This window comes from Fukomys damarensis, unplaced genomic scaffold, assembly GCF_012274545.1.
Source record: "Fukomys damarensis isolate Sample0158 unplaced genomic scaffold, DMR_v1.0_HiC HiC_scaffold_16, whole genome shotgun sequence".
NCBI lineage: Eukaryota > Metazoa > Chordata > Mammalia > Rodentia > Bathyergidae > Fukomys > Fukomys damarensis.
The window spans coordinates 130,910,438-130,929,193 of record NW_022900928.1 but is presented as its reverse complement, the minus strand read 5'-3'; the positions used below and the strand labels follow the sequence as shown (position 1 = coordinate 130,929,193).

General features: G+C 42.3%; 1 long non-coding RNA gene across 1 annotated transcript in view; it reads left to right on the top strand.

Moving 5' to 3' along the window:
• LOC104863596 overlaps positions 1 to 18,520 on the top strand; it is a 24,058-nt gene extending 5,538 nt beyond the window's left edge. The window contains exons 2-4 of the long non-coding RNA XR_780614.1: positions 10,359 to 10,445; positions 10,726 to 10,956; positions 18,296 to 18,520. This is a non-coding gene — a long non-coding RNA (uncharacterized LOC104863596). The remainder of the gene's footprint in view (positions 1 to 10,358; positions 10,446 to 10,725; positions 10,957 to 18,295) is intronic.
• The last annotated feature ends 236 nt before the right edge of the window (positions 18,521 to 18,756 follow it).

The following is an 18,756-nucleotide window of genomic DNA, read 5'->3' as shown; positions in this document are numbered from 1 at the left end:
TTAATATGGCTCAGACAGAGCGAGGATGCAAGACCCCTGATCTCAGTTAGCTGATTGCTGAACCCCATGACACTGACTGACCTCGGGCTGCAAGGCCCAGATTGAGTTCCCCACCCTTCTGAATGGTTGAACTCCGCAATGTTCTATTAGGGGTTTCCCACGCCCTTTCTTTAAAGATGTTCAAAGTTGGGAACTCAGAAAAATACCCTTGATGACCACGTCTGTCTTTGCAGAGTGGGTCCAAAGACTGGCACAGTCAGGAGGTCTGAGAGTGCGGAGGGGGACTATGGGGGTTCAGGGGCGCCCGCATGGCTACCTGCCCGGCGCTTGAGTGATGTTGCTGGGTCAGGAGCAGGCGTGGTTCTCCTTCCCGTGGTGGATCAGGCCTGGCCTACCTCCAGGTGCTTGAGTGATGGCGGCTGGGTCGGGAGCAGCTCTCTCACTTTCATTCTCTCGCTTTCACTCTCATTTTCCTTCTTGGCCTCCAGCAGTTGAACCAATCTCTACTGCCACAAGTCCCAGCCACGTTGTGCTGTGTTCAAAGCAACAGGGACAAGTGACCACAGACTGACATCTCTGAAGCAATAAAACACAATAAACCTTTCCTTTGCATTGGTTGCTTATCTCAGGTGTTTTGTCACAGTGATGGAAAACTAATGCATGAAGTTTAACAAAGCTTATAAGTTTTAAAGCTTGTAAGTTGCATATTCTAAAACTAGTCCAGCTGGGCATTTAGCTCAGTGGTTCAGTGGCCTGCCTTGCAAACGCAAGGACCCGAGTTCGATCAAATAAAATAAAATAAAACTAGTCCTTCATAGGTAAGTGTGGTTTTTAAAGTTTGTATTGTCTTTTGCTGATTTGCTAAGCTTTCCAGGGAGTTTTTGCTCATTTTCACTCTCCCCATAGGATATGTACAAACCAAAGAACACAAATATTAGAGAAAGATCTTTTCTCTTATTACCAATTTAGGTTATCCTGATTAACTTTCAAATGCTGCTAGTAGTTTCACCAAAAGTTTTCAACTTTAGTTCACTTCGTTCTGTGAATCACCTATGGAGTAGGTATCATTATGCTACTTCACAGACGAGGAAATGGAGACTTGGGTTGCCCAAGTTTGGCTTGCTAGCAAGCGTCAGAACCAAAGAGTGAGCCACAGTTGGTTGAATGCTCCAGAAACCATGTTCCTAATGACTAAATCCAGTTTCCTGATGGGAACCAGGCAGTATCTGCTGCTGCTGTGGGTATTGCTGGTGATCAGTGTCTGAGTGACTGTCTTGGTGCCCTTAACTCAGAATATGATGAGCTGAGATCTCAGTCCCCACCTGCAGGGCTCATTGCATCATGGAGTCATCTATCTGGACTGTTCCCAGTTGGAAGCACTGTCCCTTGGGCCATAAACTTGCTCTGGTGCCAACCCAGAGTAGATCCTGTGGGCTTCGGACCCTGAGGCTCCTTGGGAGCCTGCTCAGAGTGACAGGCAGGCCACTGAGTGTTCCCGTGGGTCTTCCCGCTCATCACCATTGCCTTCATCAGTGTCACCATCCTGGCCAGAGGCTGAGCAGAACCAGAAGACGAGAAAGGAGCCCCAAAGCCCAGGCTTCTCAGCCACTTGCGGTCGACAGAGAAGCTCTGCCACTGAAAGCAGTTAAAAGCAATTATTGGGGCAATTTAAATTCTAAATATACTGAATTTTAGGGAAAAAAGCAGCAATGAAATGACACTTTTATGAAAAATATATGAAGTTGCTTCCAGTAATTACAGATCAGTGTGAATATGTTTCTTTCATTGGCCATTAATTTATATCAATTATTTATCAAGTCCTGTGATGCTGTGCGCTTAGACCACTTAGGATTGGAGCTTAAGTGTGTTCTTTAAAGGAACAGATTATAGATTCCAATTCAAGATCTTTTTTCTTTTTTTCTCCTGTGACTGACATGGGAAAAATCAGCAGATGAGATACAAATCAAAACCATCCTTGAAAAAAATTTATTTTCCCTCAACTCCACCTTCAAAATTGTAATGAGAAGTTTTACAACTTTTTACCATTATTTTCTCTGATTGCATAGATAATGCCATTCCCAAGAATATCCTTGGTCATCAAAATTGATGAACATTGTAGGAATTGTCCTGATTCGGATATATTGCTATTTAGATCACCCCTTGGTGTCCTGGTCACACCCTTAATTATAAGATCAGATCTTTTCCAGGTCTCTTCATGACATCTGGTCACAGAAACAGAAAAACCACAAAAATAAATGACCAACTGAGAAAAGAGACAACCTACAGAAAGGAGGGAAAAAAATTCCAGCTATTTCTCATACACAAGACTAATATCCAGAATATATAGAGAACTTGAAAAACCAGGCCCTCCCAAAATACTTTTATTTTGACTCAATCAAAAACTGGGCAAAGAGATGACTAGACACTTCTCAGAAAAAGTGCAAATGGCTAGTAATACATGAGGAAATGCTTGACATTGCTGGCCATTAAAACAACATTGAATTTCCATCTTACCTGAAAAAGAATGGCTATCAACAAGAAATTAAATAACAACAAATGTTGGGGCAGCTGTGGGGAAAAAAGGAATCCTTCTACACTGTCGGGGGGAATGTAAGTTAATACAATCACTGTGGGAGTCAGTACGGAAACTCCTCAAAAAATTAAAACTAGAAATCCCACTGGACCCAGCTGTTCCTCTTCAGGTGTTTTCCCAAAAGAGGTAAAGACATCAAATTACAGCAATACCTGCACATCCATGTTTATAGCAACACAATTCACAATAGCTAAATTTTGGAAGCAGCCTATATGTCCATCAATGGATGGATAAATAAAATGTGGTGTTTACACACAATGGAGTACTACTCTGCCATAAAAAGGGTAGATTTGAGTTGTTTGTAGGGAAATGGATCCTCCTTGAGACCATAATGCTAAGTGATTTAAATCAGATGTACAAGCTTAAATATTGCATGATTTCTCTTACACAAGAAACAAAGAGCAAAATAAGGGATAGGTAGCAGGAAGTAGGGAGATAGATCTTTCTTAAAGGGGAAAGTGATCAAGAGACGGAGGGAGGGGGAGAGAGGGGATGAAGAAAGGAATGAAGATGTGCTGGGTACATGCACCACCTCCACACAGGGAATGTAAACTTTTACTGCACACATGGACTACTATAATTTTTTTAAATGGGTGAGGAATCCCTAGCCCCTGGACAATGTAAAAACTCAGATCAGCTGGGTAGCACACCCAACTTGGAGTGGGCATGCTACCAGCCAATAGTAGCTCATGTACTGCTTGCTGTCCCATTCCTGTTACTTTTGGCTGTTTTCTATGCTTGGATCTTAAATGATAACAGAAGAGACTGATCTATTTAGAATATTAACTTCCCTCACTTCAGGGAAAAAATTATGGGGGAAAATAGTGAAGACTGATCAAAGACAGATGTAGTAGCATTAGTATCACAACTCATCACCAGCTCATCTTAAATTCAAAATAAGATCATTGCATGGGCCACTCATTGGGAAAACTATTTGCCAGGCTGGCTCAACATACTCAGTTCCAACCCACAGTACACCCTCCCTTCAGCCTCTCTGGCCAAGACGGCTGACCGATACACTTCATCTCTCCTTCCTGATGCCTTTCAACCTGATGCAACAGGCCCAGCTCCTGTCATTCTTCCATCACTTGTTGTTTCCTCTCTCCTCCGGACTTTTAAGTGTTGGCTTGTCTCTCACCCTCCCATTGTGTTTCTTCTTTGCTTAGTGAGCTCCCTTATTCAGCCCGGAAGGGTCCATCTCCACCACTTCCTGTTTTGAGCACCTTTCTCAGGTGGCTCTTGTCCCTTCCCATCCTTTGCTACTTTGGGTCATGCACTGTGGTGACTGTAACTGCTGCATTGCCCATCAGCCTCCCTGACTGGATTGTGTAATTGGGTCGTGTGGTGGGATTGACAGACACAGTGTCTTACAAGTGTCCCTGGGTCTCTCACACAGAGAGACTTGGTATTCAAAGCACATTTAATGAACATCAACAAAAACTACAGAACAGATTCTAGATGCACCCATGGGAAAACTGAACCTTTGGGATAAAATTAGAAATGCCTCACTGGTTTCAAATTCTGGGATTTGAATTCCTTTTTTTTTTTCCAAGTTATTTACTCACTGGACTCCTTTCCCAAGCTTTCCAACAAGTGCATTCTCATTTCAAATTTAGATGGTTAGTAAAAGTAACCTGGGAAAAAATGTAGAACTGAAGACTTGCTTTATGTTTTTAAGAAAATGAAGCATTGTACACGATGTTTAAACCAGATTCCCCTGAGTAAGAGAGGAAGATTACAAATGGGACATAAGACTGAAAACAATAATTTCTCACATTGAAGTAGTTCCTCGAGAGTTAAAAAGTACTTTTAAGTACAGAACGTCTTTTTATTTACCCATATTTCCGTGAACTGCTAGAACGGATCAGATTAAAGGTAGCCATGTGGCACTGTATACAGTTGCCAGCCCATAAAGATCTCCAGAGGCCCAGCCTTAAAGCAGTTAACCTGTGATGTGATGGCTTTCAACACGCACTAGGCAAGACACTTAATCTCATCAATGAAAGGAAAGGGGCACTTGCATTCGATAGTGTGAGATGTAGCCCAGGTTAATGCCGTGATTCTCAGCCTGAACTGAATGTTGCACTCACTGGGAGGCTTTTTAAAAACACTGCTACCTGGGCCACCTGTGGTGGTTAATTTGAGGCATCTGCATGATGAGATGAAGGAATGCTCAGATCTGGGGCAGGGCAATTCTGGCCTTTCCTGGGAGGGCGAGTGCTTCAAGAGGCGATGGCTTGTGGGTAAGGGGCTGAGCAGGGAGATCCACCCTCAGTGTGGGTAAGCACCCTCCAATCTTCTGGGGATGAGCTAGAGAAAAACCTTCTGCTTTCTTTTCTGGTAGTGTTTGGATGTCTCCCAAAGACCCATGAGAATGAGGTAGAGCTTTTCAGAGGTGGCTGGATCCAGAGTGTGTGACTCTGGCATTGATTCATGGTGCAGTGCTAGGCTCAAGGAAGCCAGGATTAAAGGTGTAAGTGATACTTGCTCTGAGTAGTCTGGATAGGATAAAAGGGGTGGAAGGATGCTGTTAAGGTCTCTCAGTGCCTTTGCTGCCTTCCACTGCCATGAACTGTTGCCCCTCTGCCCTGTGCCACCCTGCCTTGGAGCCAGCCAATATGGACTGAAACCTCTAGGAACTGAGGTAAACAAACCTTTCCTCCTTTCACTTTAGGTTGGGTATTTTGTCGCAGCAATGAGAGAAAAGTAACTAAGACACCGGCCTCCTCCTGTGCTTGGACATCAGCACTCCAGTCTCTCCAGCACTCAGACTTACACCAAATTCTCCAGTTCTCAGGTTGTTGACCTTAGACTGAGAATTACAATATTGGCTCTCTGGTTCTGAGCGTATTGGATTTGGACTGGGCTGTACCACCACCATCCCCAGGCCTCCACCTTACAGAAGGCCTGCATAATCACATGACCCAATTCCCCTAGTAGTCCTCTTCTCCTCTACCTAGACATGCAGGTATCTAGGTAGATAGCATATTGGCTCTATCTCTGGAGGCTCCCTACTAAGGCACGAGCTCAGACTGACGTCACCAGCACCACTATTTCTATCTCCCAGGGGCCCTGACTGACAGGCTATACTGATGCCCGCACAGAAACTGATGGGAATCAGCACAGGATTTAGCAGCCTTTCAGTAATGCTCAGTGCAGTGGCTGTCCTTGTTACTAGCTGATTTATTTGCATCATGTTGGGATGGGCTTCGGGATAACTTTAGAGTTCTACTTCCAGACTGACTTAGCTTTGATGTCAGTGGTTCATGTGAGAAAGCTCTTTAAAAAAGGTAACATATTTTCTACACTCTTCATGTATAACTTCCTAAATGTGCACAAGTCACCAGATGTGAGAAAAGAGAAGTGGGCAAAAACATGCTGAGTCTTCTAGAATCTCATCCTGGGGGAAAACTAGAGTAATCCTGCCTGTCCACAGTTTCCCTTTCCACAGTTTAAATTACCTCTGTTCAACCATTGCCCAAAAGTACTAAAGGGAAAATCCCATAAATAAACCATCTTTGGGTTTTAAATCATAAGCTGTTGAAAGTAGCGTGATGAAATCTCTCCCTGTCTCCCTGTCCTCTTCCCTTTGTCCAGAGATCCTTGCTCTGCACTCAACCCACCACTTTGTCACTGAGTTGCTGTCCCGGTTATCAGACCGGTGTAGTAGCATGTGTGTTCACATACCCTTTATTCAGCTAATAATGCCCCAAACTGCACGAGTAGCTTGATGCTGGCAATGTGGATATGCCAAGGATTAGCACATAGTGTTTTCTTTCACCGAAAAAGATCTTGACTAATAAGTATTTTCCTGTTGTCGAGGTCTACAACAACAAATCTTCTATCTGTGAAATTGTGAAGCAGGAAACAGGAAATGTCGGCCAGTTTTTCCTCTGTACCTCATACTGTAGAACGTGCTTAGGTAAAATGGGACAGGCCAGAAGTTCTGGGGTTCGGTGCTATCTGTGATTTCAGGCATCCCTCACGGCCCTTGAATGGATCTCCCAAAGATAACAGAGAGCTGCCCTATCAATGTGTTGTGTACATGTTTAGATTGCATGGCACACACATGTTCCACACGTGTTCCAAAATCAGATTGTTCAAAGCATACCATTTAATAAGCTGCACCTGCTACTTGGATGTTTCATGAATATTTTTATGTCATATGTATTTGAGACTTGTTATTCTATTTTAGAAACCATCATAATATATTTAATCATGCTCCCTCTTTTGCTGAGCAAATAGCCTATTTGTACTTTAATAATTAGTATGACAATAAAAAAAATCATTCATGTTTAGTTTTGTTTGGGGAGTACCGAGATTGAATCCTGGGCCTTCGCACTGAGCTGCATCTCCACACCATTTTTTTTTTTTTTAATTTTGAGACAAGATCGCACTAAGTTGGTAAGTTGCCCAGCCTGGGTTTAAACTTGCAGTCTTCTTCCTCAGCCTCACAGAATGCTGACATTACAAGCCTGTGCCTCTGGCCCCAGCTCTATAGATAATGTATCATAGAAACATTAGATAGATAAATGTATTAATAGATAAATGTATCTATTCTTTCACTGAACAAAGAATGTGTCTGCCCCATGCCAACCACTGCTCAAAGCAACACAGAACAAGGAAAAGGAAACTCTCTGTCCTTTTTGGAGGCAGGGACAAAGGACCATAAGCAAATGAATAAATCTGTAATATGCTGGACGGTGACAAGGGCTATATGGAAACCTAGAGCAGAGCAACATGTTCTTGGGGTGACCAGATGGGGCAGAGAAGTAGGTGAGTGAAAGAGAAGCCAAGCCAATACCTGGGGAAGAGCGGTGGTGTTCAAACCGCAGCAAGGAGACTTGGGGACATGGACACACCCAGCACTGGGGATTCCTCTCTGAGTTCTGAGCAGAAGGAACCACCTGAGCTGTGCTCTTCCCAAGTAGCCCTGGCTGATCTTACAGAACAGACAATAAGAAGGCAGTGAGAAGCAGGGAGACAGGGAGGCTTTTGCAGAATCCAAGCGAGAAGGACAGGGACTTGGACAGATAGGAGGTGGTGAGAAGTGCCTCTTCTGACCAAAGGTTAGTTCACATCTTTAACACGTTGAATCATACAGACACACACACACACACACACACACACACACACACACACACACACTTTCAACTCCTAACTCCTACTGCCTCAGAATATGGCCTAATCTGAAAACAGGGTAGGTGCCAAGAAAATTGATTAAGACAGGTTTGTGCTGGGACAAGTTGGGTCCTAATCCAGTATGACCGGTGTTCTTACTGAAAAAGGAAATTTAGAAAGAGCCATGCTCACAGGACAAAGTCCATATGCAGGTAAAGGCTGAGCTTGTGTGGTGCTTCTGAAAGCAGCAGAATGCCAAACATCACCAGCAACTACTAGCATTGGAAGAGAGACCTGGAGCAAGTTGTCCCTCAGAAGCCTGATAATTACGAGGAACCAACCCCATCTACACCTTCATCTTAGACTTCCAGCCCACAGAACTATGAGCCAGTAAATTGCTATTGTTTAAGCTAGCTTACTTAGGATACATCGTTACAGCACTCCCAACAAACTAATATACCTCACTGCGATACATTTCTGAAAAAAAAAAAATATATATATATATATATCCTTCTAAGGGAACATGTACTAAGGCTTTTGATACAGATCTGCATTTGGAAGAGGTGTATCTGTTTACATTCCCAATATCAGGGTTGAGAAAGTCCATCTCATCACACTTAGTGTTATGGCTTATGCCTAGCTGTCCCCCCAAAGCCTCAAGAGGTCTCAGGTGGGGCTTTTTCAGAGGTGGCTAGAGGTAGAGCGTGTGACCCTGGAGGTGATTCACGGTGCAGTGCTAGGCTCAAGGGTATAGGACTAAGGGTGTGAGAGCTGCCAGCCCTAAGAAGCCTGGATAAGATAAAAGAGGCAGAAAGACACTGTTAAGGCTCTGTGTTGCTTTTGCTGTCTTCTGTGTGCAGTGAGTTGTTTCCCCTCTTTGACGCCCCTCTGCCATGTGCCACCCTGCCTTGGAGCCAGCCAGCTATGACCGAGACCTCTACAGACTGTGAGCTTAATAACCCTTTTTCCCTTTAACTTTGGGTATTGGGTATTGTGTCTCTGCAACAAGAGAGAAAAATGGCTGAGAGGGAATTTGGTACCAGAGAAGTAGGGTCATTATTGTGACTGTACCTGATCGTGTGGTTTAGGAGACTTTGGAGCTGGCTTGTAAGAAGGGAAGAGTTAAGAAATATCAGAGATGTCGGCTAAAAAAAGTAGAGCTGAGACACCTTAGGCTGTGGTTGATAGGAGATTCTGGTCAGAGCTCAGAAGACCAGAAGGTTGATAGAAAAATTGCAGGTAAAGACCAAGCTGGGGAGGTTTCTGCTGGGAAGGAGGGCTACATTGGCTGTTGGACTCCAGGACAGAAAGGGGCAAAAAGATGCTCTTTTGGACCTGTGTTGCTTTTGCTACCTTGTGGGTACCTTGAACTGTTTCTCATCTGCAACACTCCTCTGCCGTGCCACCTACCTTGCAGCCAAACAAGTACAGCCTGAAACCTCTACAAACTGTGAGCTAAATATGCCTTTCCCTCTTTAACTTTGAGTGTTGGGAATTTTGTCTCAGCAACAAGAGAAAAGTAACTGAGATGGTAACAGGGACGTAGACTTGTTTGGTAACATTTCACAGTATAATCGATAAAACTATCTATTGTAATGCACATTTTTTTGGTGACTAATACCTGGACACTTTTATGTTTACCGATTCTTTTGTGAATTGCCCGGTCTCATTCTTACCTCGATTTTCTACTAATCTGCTTTCCTGTCAGCGTTGATTCATAAGAATTTTTCATCCATAAATGATATAAACCCTTTGCCCAAAGAGCTCCAGGAACACAAACACATACAAAGTAAACATTTTAATGTCTCCATTTTCCATTTGGCTTTTATTCCTTTAATGGTCTATATCTGGGCTATTGTTCAGCTTCATGATGATTAATGAAAATAAAATCCAGTAGCAAGAAAAAGAACAAGTCCTTTGGCCAAGTAGGGTATATTTGCGGTATATTCTAGGACTGCTTAACACTGGGAAATTAAAGAAGATCATTCATAATGCTGGACAGGCAAAGGTAAAAAAGTGGCAACATACTGTTAGGTTCCACAACTGCATTAGGCCGAATCAAACATCAAAACACTTGGTAAAACAGGAAGAAAACAAGGAAATGTTTTAATAGAATAAAAACAATAAGACAGGTCTGGAGGGACATGCCTAAAATCCAAGCACTCTCGGAGACCAAGGCAGGAGGATCACAAGTTCAAACCTAGCCTGGAGAACATAGCGACTTGCTGAGAACCTGTCACAAAATGAAAAAGTGAAAAAAGGGCTGAGGATGTAGGATGTGTGAAGACCCTGGGTCCAATCCCTAAGACCAAGGGGGTGGAAAAAAAACCAGGTAGGTTTTCACATTGATGTGTTATTGTGTTGTAAAACTAAAGGACATTAGGGGTCTTGTCCCAAGAGTGGTTAACTCCAATGGGGGTGCACAGTGTGATTCTGGAGCGCTGCCCATGCCCTTCTCTTGGCCTCTGTAGGGCTACAGGAATACTGGATATTCTTTCAACTACACCCAGATGTCCAGGGCAACTGTCTGTGATGACAACTATTGTAATAAAGAAGAAAAAGATTCAACATGCAAAAAAGTGTACTTATTGTCACCATTATTGTCATTGTCACTCCAGTGCTCCTTTGTTCTGTCCCTTTCAAGAAAGACGGAGAAAGAAAAGATCGAGTATTCGGGATTTCTTATCAGCGAAAACCAGAAGTGCTCCAAGTAGCTCCAGCTGAGAGACAGGTACGTTCCCCAGCTTTCTCACCTTCATGTCCTATGAGGTAGAATTGCAGCTAAGGTGAGTGTGGGAAAGTAGCAATAAGGGCTTTTCCCCGTGGTCTCACACAGGGTCTGGCGCCCTTCTGAAGCTGCAGCAGGTCAAAGTACTGGCAGGAGCGGTGAAACGAGGCCCTTTATTTCCTGCTCTCCTCAGCAATGGGATACATGACCCCAACTTTCAGGGCATCAGTTTCACAAGAAATGACACTGGAGGTGACATTAACAGGCATCCTCTCCTCCCTAGGACTTGTATTCCATTAAAGGACAAGAAGATGGCAAGATGGATGTGTGACCCGCCCCCCAGCGTCACTGGGTCTCAGCTGAGCCTTTACTCCCCAACACCCGAACTTCGTGACGGAGCTCGAGCCAAGGAAACACAGAGGTTTCAAGATTCCCTTGCCACAAATCTCAAAGCTATCCGGAATGTTAGTGAAAGCCTTGTGCTTCAGTGAAAAGGAAAGCCGCAGCCTTCAAGGTAACATTCCCTGTCCTGACCATTTCAGAGTTATGGCCAAGAAGTGTGATACCATCAGACCCCTCTGGGGCACAGTCCAGTGGCCACATGGCAGGTATGCAATAAAATCCAAAAAGAAGGGGCACAAAGCAGCTCCTGGAAATGCGAGCATATGGCCTTCCTAAAAGAAGAGATGGAAAGTAATTTAGCTAACGGTCTTGCTCCATGGCCATTTAGAAACCTCTGCCCTCATGTTTGCATTAATACTTTTTTTATTTCCATCTGTTTTTTAAGAACTATAAAGCTATTCTCTGGAATAAATTGGTAGGTTCCCCCCTGGGACCCCAGAAAAGCCATGAGACTGGGTGTTAATTGAAGAATGGCCCCTCCACCGAGCTTCCTTTCCTACCTACATCCCTGAATGCACCTGCTTCTGTTTATTCCAGGCACACCCCAGCAGCATGCTTTAGAATAGCTCCTGTCTTCTGCCTGTTCCCCAGCCCACACCTGCATAGCTAGGAAATCAGTACCCCTGAACAACAGCATGCTTACATGGAACACTTCACCGGGCACTTTCACCTGGCCTGTTTTATCTATCCCCACAACTCTACAGAGGAGATACTATTTCCATATTACGAGGACATCAGAACCCAGACATACTGTTCGTGGCAACGTTGGTTACAAATTGCAGTGCTGGGATTCCAACACAGACCATCCCCCTCTCTTGTGGGGATGGTGGAGTTTAGTCACAATATATGTAAACTGCTTAACATGGTCTCTACTCCATGAATGTGCTACTGTTATGACTAATTTAGCTTCTGGAAGTGAATTACCTTAAGATCCACCTTCCATCCCATTACATAATTCAAGACCAAGTCGTTCAGTCAGGCACACCCGTGAGACCCACTGGTATCCTGAGAAGGGCATTTTGTGGGTACAGGGGTTTGGATTCAGAATGCTGTCAAGGTAAAGAGTTCTCCACCATGTGCCAAAGGCTTGGTCCCCGAGCAGTGGTGCTACTGGGCATGTGTGGCTCAGTGGGAGGTCTTCCAGTCACTTGGGGGCTGCCCTTGAGGAAAGTAGGAGGACTTCAGCCTCGTCCTCTGCCTCCTTTTGCTCCCAACCACCAAGAGTGAGTAGCTTGGCTTTGCCCCGTGCTCTCCACCATGATGACTCCACTGCCACCGGCCCCAAAGCAGCAACACCACTCCGTCATGGCTGACAGTGCCAAAATTGTGAGCCAAGATGAACTTCTTTTCTCTTTAAAGTTAATGTATTTCAGATATTTTTTGTAGTAACGGAAACATAACCAACACAATGGGCAAGGGACTGTTGGTATCAAATGTTATGTGGATGCCTCCTTACACCCAGCAATTCTCCACCTGTGAATTAATCCTGTTTACCTATTCTCATTTCTGCAATACACATACATCTGTATAAGGAAATTGAGGCCACTGTAACTACAGTGATCATAGATTAAAGATGAGAACCATGTACTCAGCAGTAGAGAGTCTCCTGAATAAAGAGTATGCATGGATTCAATGGCAGGCAAGCAACCACTAAAAAATCAATATATTTCACAAATGCTGACATCCTACTCACTAATTCTATAGGGCTTAAAAAACATTATGTTTTGTTTCATCCTCATGAAAGTCCCAGGAGAGGGCACTACTCATTCCCACAGACAGGAAAGCAGAAGCCCAAAGAGGTCAGCACTTTCCCACTTTCCCACAAGCGCACCCTAGCAGGAAGTGACAGCACCAGCCTCTGACACCCAGCACCTCGGCCCGGAGTCACCCTAGCACCTGCCGCACCGTTCTGCAGCCTCTCTGGACAATTCCAGTCTCAAACTTGTCCGTGATGGAACTGGAGAGGATAAAGCGGGGGATGATGTGAAGTTAGACAACAATAAAAACATGTAAAGCAGAGAGAATAGATTCAGCGCAAAATAAGAAAGGAAAAACTCATGCATTGTAGACGTAAGCCATGCAAAGTCTAACACATAAGTCTAAGACCTACTGCTCTGAAAAAATATAAGCCACTAGATAATTTAACCAAAATAAGCAAATGGAAACACAGAATGTGAAGCTAGCAGCAACCCCTTCTAGTTCCAAGCATGAGCACAGCCGTCACGGCTGACGCAGCAAAAACTATTAAATCCTAGGAGAAACCTGAACTGAAGGAGACGCGGGCCAGGTCATCGCCAGCCATGAAGTCACCACCACAAGCCCCACTTTCTCCAGGCTTAGCAGCAGTGGGAAAAATAAGCCCTGGTGAAGTCTGCTTTGTGCAATTCTCATCAAAAAATAAATAAAAACAGATATGACACGTTTGTAATAAAATACACTGCCTCATCTGGTGTGTCCCAGGCAGGAAAGAAATTCTCAGTTTGATGAGGCAAGGACAAGAACCCAATTCTACACGTTCGATTTTCTATACCTCACCGTGAGCAGAATTTTCCACAGGGTAATTTCTAATCATATTCTCCTCTCCTGCCCATGCAATCAGGTGCTGGGTACAATATAGTGGGGTTTTTGACATAGGACTGGGAGTGAATCGGAGCAGCAAGGGGTAGGAATGGTCTTAAAAGACATAATTTAAATATCCAAAGAAGTGAATGCAACAGGCAGGCAGAGCCCATCAGACACAAAGGGAGTGCACACCCAAGCCTAATCCCCCATAGTCAGATCCCAAACTACACCCTGGCCAATCAAAGCCACCGAACCCCGGAGAATTGTGTCAGAGGGGAAGGCGCAATGAAAGGACTTGAAGGTCTCCATCAATTACAGTTAAGATCTCTTATTATTGTAAGTTGATAAGAATTACGATCAAGTCAGCCACACTGTAGCCAAGCCTGTACAAATGAGAGTCTCCAATTTATGTCTCACAGTAAAGCAATCATCAATGGCTCTTGCTTCCAGTCTTTTAAAAACAATTGCTAGCATAACTGGTTAGGATTGAGGAAAAAAAAAATTCAGCTCTACATCTTATCTGTCAGTGTATGCATAAATACATTCCAGATGAATTAAAGAGTTGCATGAAAGCTCAAACCATTCTTTAAAAGAGTATAAATGAAAGCATCTATTTTGGTCAAGAAACAGGGCTTAGAAACAATAAACAATACCTCAAGTGAAAAAATTGACAGATGTTTCTGTATCAATTTAAATCTTTTGTCTATTTTTAAAAAACACAAGCATTTTAAAGGAAACAAAAAGATGAGGGAAATAATTGCAACCATATGATAAAGGTAGACACATTTTAATATAAAATATTTCATAAAAGAATGAGGAAAAGCACCTAGATTTCCATAGACACCACAAGCTAATAAAAGTGTGAAAAGTGTTCAACCCAACCAGTTCATGAAAGGAAGTCATACAATGGGCAAAAATGTGTCATTTGTACATTTGGTAAATATTTTTCAATGTTCATATTCAGGCTGATAAGAGACAGGAAAACTGGAAAATTCAAACATTAGTCATAAAAATACAAATAGGACCAAAATTTCAGGAAGGTAATTGGTATTATATGTCAAGAGTTTTTAAATGTTCATATATTTTAGTAGTTCTTCTACGAATGTGTCCTAACAAAATGAGGTGAAATCCAGGCAAAATTCTTATACGCCTGTTTCCAGCAGGCACCGTTCTTAGCTGCAAAAATAACACCCAACAATGATAACTATAATACAGAAATAGAAATGCAATAGTATGTTTTGAAGAAATGAAAATATTCCTTTATAAAAAAAAACTAAGCATTTAGAAGGGGGAAAGTAAAGTTTCTCTCTCTCTCTCTCTCTCTCTCTCTCTCTCTCTCTCTCTCTCTCTCTTTCTCATACATTTTGCTTGAGGAAAAGAAAACAACATTCTCTAAACCCTGGGGGACAACAGGATGCCACCTTCAACCAAAAATCTAATGCAATACCAACCTTCGATATCCAACCACAGCTACAGTGCAAAGTTAGGCTACGGTGCGGGTAGGGAGAAAGAATATTGAAAAATACCTACACCCAGACCCAGACCCAGGCACACAACAGCTATGTATATAAATAAAAATACTTATCTGAGGAATGCCTGCTCAAGTTTTTTGCCCTTTATTTTCCTAGTGATTCTCTAAATCTGAAGAAATTCTTTACATATTCTATAAATCAATTCTTTGTTAGTGGGTTGGACTTTTTTCCCCTTTTTGCTTTGTTTTCTTTTGTTGTTGCTGCTGTTGTTGTTGTATTGCAAACACCTTCTCCAAATCTGTGGTTCAATTTTTACTTCGGTTATGATATTTTCAATAATATGCAGATATTTATTTCTCCCCTAAGACTGGAGCTAGACCATAACAACAGAAAGCCCACAACATAAGCCTTGCACAGTGTAACAAACACAATCAGTCAGCTCCCAGGAGAGAGGCCAGGATCTGGAAAGACTATGCACACAGGCTCACACACGTGCACTGTATGACGCAGAGAATCAGAAAGCTCTGCAGGGACACAGCTCACCCAGAACATAATGCGGAAACATTACTAAGGCAAATCTGAAGCACATGAGCAGCTGGATGCAGCCAAAGCAAGGGCAAAACCCAAATCCAGATCAGCTCTTGGCTACACCAACCAACTCCCTTCACTAGTGGCTCAACAGAAAGACAACTATTCCCTCTTCTAAAAAATCTAACCATTTACTTCAGTTTCTTCCACACACAGTACTCTGGACCCAACAAGACACAATGAAGTAAAACAACCATTATTAACAGTTGTACCAACCAACTCAGAGGTGACTCCCATGTTGGAACCATACGGACTTTGTAAAGCGGCGGTAGAAACGTTGGGAAATGTCCGTGAACAGATGGAGAGGTAGAAAGTCAAAAGGAAATTCTAGCAACAAAAGAAAAATAGTATGATGGATTCCCTTACTGAACTCATCCATATCCTGGCCTCAGATAAAGAAAAACCAGCACACCTGAAGGTGCATTAATAGAGATTACCCAAACAGAAGCCAAAAGATATAAAGAGTAGGGGCAAAAACAGAGAATCCAAAGCTATGTGACAATCGAAGATGGTCTAACACACATGTGATGGAAAGAGAAGAGATAGGGAAGGGGAAAGAAACAGTGGAAGCAACATCTGAGGATGTTTAAAAGTAATACATCAAATCACAGATCTACGGATAACAGAGAAGCACAAAAAAATCAGTACACATGCATGTGCTCACACACATACACACAACTGCACACACTTTCAGACACATCATAGTTGAACTGCTAAAAGCCAAATATAAAAATCTTGACAGTCAATAGATGGAAATACTGAAGATCCAAAGGAATAAAAAATAAGAATTGCAGCACATACTTCATCAGAAACCACACAACCCAAAAGACAATGACATGATGAAGTAGAGAGGGTGGACCATAAGATTTCGACAGCCATCAAAACCATCTTGAAGGTCGAAGGCCAAATTGACTTACAGACAACACAATTGAGAAAGTCTCTTTCCAGAAGACATATTGGAAGAAATATTAAAAGAAATTCTTCAGGTGAAAGGAATATGATAACTGACAAAGAAATTAAGAGTGCCAGAAAAAGTAAAACTACATACAAAAATGTCCTTATTTTAATTGCTCTGGAAGACAACTCTATCTAAAGCAGAAATAGAAACAATGCATTACGGAGTTTATACCATATATAAGATTAAATGTATGCAAACAGTAGCACAATGAGATGGAGGAACTGGAAGTATGCTCTAATGTTGCATATTTGAAGTGGTAGACTATCATCTGAAGGTAGATTGTGATAAATCAAAGTACATATTATAAAGCCTAAAAAAATCACTTTAATTTTAAGCCAATAGCAGAGATAAATTAATTCATAGAAAATAATCCAAAAGTAGGCAGAAACAGAGGAATTGAGAACACAGAGTAAATAGAGGAACAACTAAAAAGAAGCGATTAGAAAGAAAGTAGATGGCAAGCCAGCCCTGTCAATAATTATGTTAAATGTAAATGGTTTAAACTCTTCAAATAAAGGATAGGGATGTCAGACTGGATTTGGTTTAAAGCAATACCCAAACATATGCTGTATAGATGAAATCCACTTTATATATAGACATAAATAAGTCAAAGGAAAACAAGCAGGAAGAGAATACCATTAAAACCTTAATGAAGCCAGATGTGGCAGTTCATTCTGTGATCCCAGCACTCATGAGGCTGAGGTAGATGTTTTGCCGTGAGTCCAGAGCCATCCTGGGCTATACAGTGAGTTCAAGGCCAGCCTGCACTACAAAGTAAGACCCTGTCTCAAAAAAAAAAAAAAACTTTAATGAAAACTAAGTCTAAAAAAATTAGACTTCAGAGCAAGAAATACTACCAAAGATAAAGGGGGACATTACAAAAGGCTAAAGTGACCAATTGACCAAGAGTACATAAGAATCCTAAATGTGATTAAAAACAGAGTTTCAAAATACAGGAAGAAATCTGATGGAACTGGGTAAGGAGAGATGGAAAAACAATTTCAGTTGGAAAATACGTAACTCTTCTCTCAGCAGTTACTAGGACCAGTATTCAGAAAATGAACAATGATGTGGAAAACTTGAGCAACTCTGTCAAAGGACTCGATGCAGAGGCTACATAGTGACAGAGGACGCATTCTTTTCAAGCCACCGCTGGCCACACTTCAGACTACAAAACATCCACCTATGTAAAAGGAGTGTAAAAGGACAGTGTATGTTCTCTGACCATAATAGAAATAACCTCGAATCAAGAACTCTGGGGTCCTTGCCAGGACCTGGGATGAAGAAAGTTTTAGCAACAAAAAGCACAAGGGAAATTCCAGGGTAATGAGGCTGTTCTAAATCTTGATTATGGGCTCTGTTACATGGCTCTAAGCATCTCCCACAATTCATAGAACTGCACCCCAAAAGAGTGCTGTATATAAACCATGCCTAAACCCTGTAGACCTGACTAAAACTTTAAAAAAAAAAATTAAAAGATATTCTTCTGATAATATATGAAACGGGATTAATATTGTAAGGCTTTGTAGGAAGCCAAAGATGTTAAAATGAATAGAAAAACCAGAACAAATTATTTTCAAATACCAAAATATAGACTATTTGGTTTTTACTTTTGTGGTACTGGGGATTGAACTCAAGACCTTTACTCTATCCCCAGTCCCTTTTATTTTTCATTTTGAGACAGGATTTCACTAAGTTGTCCAGGCTGGGCTCCAGCTTGTGATCTTCCCATGGCCCTGTTTATTTGCTTTCTGATCCTTAAGATTATTCTGCATGTTAAGAATGCTCAAAGACAACACAAAAACACTTTCTATGGAAATTGTACCAAACCATTTAAAGTGAAGCCCATAATTTTTTTGTGTGGTGTACAGTTGTTATCCCCAGAGGCAGCCACTCAGGGAGCAGACGCCTGACATGATTCATTGAAGAGTCTGTGCCAGGAAGACTTCGGAAAATCCTGCCTTGCGGAACAATTGTGACAGTAGATTTTCATCTGGAAAACAGAAGCCAGATCAGCCATCCCTGGGAAAACACTGTGCCATGGTGCCGATGTCCAGGCCTTCCTAGCCAATGGATGGAAAACGTGCCGACAGAGGGAAGGACACCAAAGCTCGGGCTACCTCGAACATCTACACATGTGATGCTGTAGGGACCATGGAGGCTCGTCACTTGTAATATTTTTTGAGAGAAAAAAACATCTTCCTCAAAGCCAAGTTGTGAAGAGTTACATTTGTGTGCTAAAAGTGTCACTATTTGGGGGGTTGAAAAATCATAGACAAACTATAATGATAGTAAAAAGAGCAATGGTCACCAGGTAGTAAAATGGGAGGAG